Below are 5,000 nucleotides of genomic sequence, written 5' to 3' on the forward strand. Positions count from 1 at the left end.
TATTTATTAAATTTATATTTTCTAAAACTGAAAAGCAAATATCAGTTTCCAAAATGTTGATTAGAAAAAACTTTATTTATTTATTTACTTATTTATTTATTTGTTTGTTTATTTGATTTTGATTATTTTATTTATTTATTATTAGTTTATTTTTTATTTATATTTATTTATAAAAAAAATATTTACTTTATTTTATATATTTAAAAAATATATTTTTTATAAATTATTTTTTTATTTATTTATTTGTTTTTTATTTTGTATTTTCATTTATTTTATTTATTTGTCTATTTTTATAATGAATTTATTTTTATTTTTTATTAATTTATTTATATTTTAAAAAGAATTTATTTTTATTTATTTGTAAATTTTTATTTGTTTATTTTTATTATTTATTCATTTTTATTTTTAAATTATATATAAATATATATATATATATATATACATATATATATATATATATATATATATATATATATATATATATATATATATATATATATATATATATATATATATATATTTATTTATTTATTTATTTATTTATTTTTTATTTATTTATTTATTTATTTATTTAGCCTCTCACTAGCAGTATTTTTTTATCACATTTCACCTAAATTTAACAACCCTCAGAATATTTTTGGCCTTGAAGACATGACAATATTATATATCAAAATAAAGAACCGACCCTCTGTCTTCAAACCAAAATAAGAATTTTATTCTATCTTAATATCATGTTTATACCCACTTAAATGCAGGTAGTTTCATGAAATTGTTTTTAAAAATGCATAATACTGAAAGTAGTGCATTTTCACGATATATAGTATATAAAACACACACACAGTACATTTATACTCACATACATGCATGCATTCGTTCACACACATACTGTACACACACAAGTGCACGTGTAAAATGAGCGTGTAAAGCAAATTCCTAACCTCATTCAGATCAACAAGGGCAGATCATGTGTATGTTGCAAACTCTGGTATAGTTTCAGAGAGCTGTGGAATAAGTGTGTGTGTGTGCGTGCGTGCGTGTGTGTGTGTGTTTTCCATGTCTCATTAACCCATCACATTCTCACAGATGCACATCAGTGTTGTTCTCACATTCTCCAGCTTCTCTCACATTGCAGCGCTTGTGTGTAGAAACAGTAAAATGCCTTTCTTCCTCTTTTGCTAGCACGCCTTTCATATCATGGTAGAGGTAAGAGCTTCATCCGCTCACTCGGTATCCCATCATGCCATGCTGCCATAGTACTCCTCCTCCTCCATATTTTCTTTCTTTATCTGATTCTGCCTCGCATGGATTGATTTTTGAGTTCTCCTGCATCAGACTGTGTGTGTGTGTGTGTGTGTGTGTGTGTGTGTGTGTGTGTGTGTGTGTGTGTGTGTGTGTGTGTGTGTGTGTGTGTGAGTGTGAGAGAGTGTGTTGAATTGCAGGTTTATTTTGAATTGGAGATTTATTTCATGTCTAATTTATAAAATGTTAACAATAGTCTAAACAGCAACTAGCAACAATCAAATGTTCCCCATTACTGTACATTTAAGCTTTTTAGTTTATTTTACATTAATAATAGATTAAGGATCCATATCCGACTCCTCAGAAGAGTCTGGGTCAGAATAGTAAATAGTACTTACAGCAAAAACAGAAATAATAGTCATTTTATATATATTTGTTCTTGCCTGGGGGCGTTACGGTGGTGCAGTGGGAAACACCATCGCCTAAGCAGGAAGGTCACTGGTTCGAGCCTCGGCTGGGTCAGTTGGCATTTCTGTGTGGAGTTCGCATGTTCTCCATGTGTTGGCGTGGGTTTCCTCCGGGTGCTCCCCCACAGTTCAAACACTTGAGCTGTAGGTGAATTGGGTAAGCTAAAATTGTTCGTAGTGTATGAGTGTGTATGTTTCCCAGTGATGGGTTGCAGCTAGAAGGCCATATATTCAAAACATATGCTGGATAAGTTGCCGGTTCATTCCGCTGTGGTGACCCCTGATTATTAAAAGGATTAAGCCGAAAAGAAAACTAATGAATGAACGAATGTTCTTGCCTGACACACAGTATCCTCATATAACAAAGCAATATCAATGTTAAACAATGTACAACACCATTAGAAGCAAAATGCTTTTGCGTTTAGAGTGAATAAGCTGTTGTGTTTGGATTTGACATTTATATTTTACCGGTAAACAATAACAAATACAATTCAATTCAGCTTTATTTGTATAGCACTTTTACAATGTAGATTGTGTCAAAGCAGCTTTACTTAAAAGATCATGGTGAATTGAAATAGAGTAGTTCAGTTTTTAGTGTTTAAGTTCAGTTCAGTGTGGTTTAATAATCACTACTGAGAGTCCAAACACTGAAGAGCAAAGCCATCGATGCAGTGGTGACAGCGACAAGGAAAAAACTTCACCAATTGGCAAAAGTGAAGAAATAAAAAACCGTGAGAGAAACCAGGCTCAGATGTGCACGACCATTTCTCCTCTGGCCAAACGTCTTGTGCAGACCTGCAGTCTAGGGGCTGGAGAAGCTGGACGTCAGCAAGACTCATCTGTCCCTGGAGCGTCCCAGGAATCAGTCTCATGCTCTCCACTCCTCCATGACCACCACAGTAGCTGCTCAGGATACGGCCTGGTCCAGGATTATGGAAGGCTTGGGATCATCTCGTCGCTGGTCTTGGGATTGAATCAGTGACTCTGCATAGTCTGAGGGCCTCAGGATGAGTATCGCCAGGTGGAAATAGAGAATAAAGAGAATAACTAGCATAGCTGCTGTTCTTAGTGTATATAAACAAGATGCAGAAACCCTCGAGGAGCACATTCATGTATCATACCGCTAAGTGTCGCATTGAGTGTATGCTTTACTAAACAGATAGGTCTTTAATCTAGTTTTGAAATGCGAGAGTGTGTCTAAGCCTTGGACATTATCAGGAAGGCTATTCCAGAGTTTAGGAGCCATAAATGAGAAGGCTCGACCTCCTTTAGTGGACTTTGCTATTCTAGGTACTACCAGAAGCCCTGAGTTTTGAGATCCTAAAGAGCGAGTTGGATTGTTGCGAGACAGAAGGTTGGTTAGATAAACAGGAGCTAGATTATTTAAAGCTTTATAGGTAAGAAGCAATATTTTATAATCAATACGAAACTTAACAGGCAGCCAGTGTAAGGAAGATAAAATTAGGGTGATATGATCTTATTTTCTAGACCTGGTAAGAACTCTGGCAGCTGCATTTTGTACTAGCTGAAGTTTGTCAATAGAGGATGTTGGGCAGCCAGCAAACAGAGCATTACAGTAATCCAGCCTAGAGCTCATAAAAGCATGGACTAGCTTTTCTGCATCTGAGATGGTAGCATACTGTGTAACTTAGTGATATTTCTCAGATGTTTTCGTGACATGGGATGAATGATTTTCAAAAGTTAAATTGCTGTCTAATATGACAGCCAGATCTTTTATAGTAAAGTCTGTTAATGTTTATCTAAAAGAAGCATTTCACAGTAGCCCCTTTCACACAGTGATACCAGTAAATATCTGGAAAATTTCCGGAACGACTTTACCGGTATATTCAAAAAAGCGCTGTTCACACAGGCGAGGACGTTACGGAAATTTTCCGGAAAAGAGCATTCACACATCCATTCCAAAATACCGGTAAATTCTGCCATCATTCACCACAAATGAGCTTTAAACGGCTGCGCTTGTGTTTGTAAACATTTGACTAAATTACAAACTCTGTGGATGATCAATATTGTGATCAATATCCTTTCGCAGGATCACTTTCGCATGTCGAGATGTTCATATTATGTGCGTGTGCAGGCGCTCACAGGCTGTTTCACAGGCACACGCAAAGCTTGAAGGTAAACAAACAACGGCTTATCATAAGCATCTCATCGATGATTATTTACACAGCTGGCATTAAGAAGAACATATAAATGTGATCTGACTAACTTCTAGCAGCTAAATGTGTCTGGAAAAATATTCAAAGGCTTTTATCCTCACAAACCGTGCGGACGTGAATGCGTCTGACTGTTGTGATTGGCTAAAGCAGACGTCTCATGTCAGCACGTTCTAGACGTGCACGCGCTTATTACGGCAATCTCCCTTCTGCATTCACACAACGCAGCATTCCGGCAAATTACCGGTAATGTTACAACTTCTCCTTCCGGAAAATAGCCAGAACGAATTTACCGGTATTTTCAAAAAGGACCTGTTCACACATACAACCTTCCTGAAAATTGCCAGCAAATTTCCGGAAAAGTCTGTATGTGTGAAAGGAGCTAGTGTCTCTCCAATATATTAAAGATATGTTGATCTGTTACCAGCCTTGTTGTCATCTCAAAATATGTTTTTGTCTGTCGCATGTTCTCCATTGAGACATCATGATGGCTTTGCTGCAGTAGTTTACCGTTATCTATCAGATCTGGTCATTATTGTTTTTAAAGAGCTTGAAAACCTATTTATCTGACCAAGCTTTTTGCGGTCTGATTGGTTGAATGTTTGTTTGTTGGGATTATTTTGTTTATAATGAATGCTATTTGTATTACTCGCAGACAGCACTTTAGTACATTCTGATGCTTTTGAAAGTGCTTCATAATTAAAAGCTGAGCTGAGTTGAACTGTGGAAGAGAGTTGATATAAAGGTCAGGAGGAGAGAGAGAGAGAGAACATCTCCTGATCAAATGAATATCTCTCTCTCTCTACAGTATTGCTAAAGCATTTTAGTTATGCATAAAATATGTCATATACTCAAACCATCAAATTAATAAAATATACTTTATATAAGAAATAAATGGCAGCAAAAAGGAGCAAGTATTCACTTGATACATATATACATACACATACAAGACTAAGAATAAAAAAAATATAAAGGATTGATCATAATAAAACATGCACATACAGTTAAAGTCTGAATTTTTAACCCCCTGTTAATTTTTAATAGTTTTGACCCTTAAACGGTGATTAAAAAATTAAAAGCTGCTTTTATTCTTGCCGAAATAAAACAAATAAGACTTTCT

At 35.1% G+C, this 5,000-nt stretch overlaps 1 protein-coding gene across 4 annotated transcripts in view; it reads left to right on the forward strand.

Moving 5' to 3' along the window:
* The window catches only part of acvr2ab (activin A receptor type 2Ab), a 40,010-nt gene that overhangs the window by 22,260 nt on the left and 12,750 nt on the right, over window positions 1–5,000 (forward strand). The window lies entirely within an intron of this gene.

The sequence above is a fragment of the Danio rerio genome, chromosome 6 (assembly GCF_049306965.1).
Source record: "Danio rerio strain Tuebingen ecotype United States chromosome 6, GRCz12tu, whole genome shotgun sequence".
NCBI classification, from domain to species: domain Eukaryota; kingdom Metazoa; phylum Chordata; class Actinopteri; order Cypriniformes; family Danionidae; genus Danio; species Danio rerio.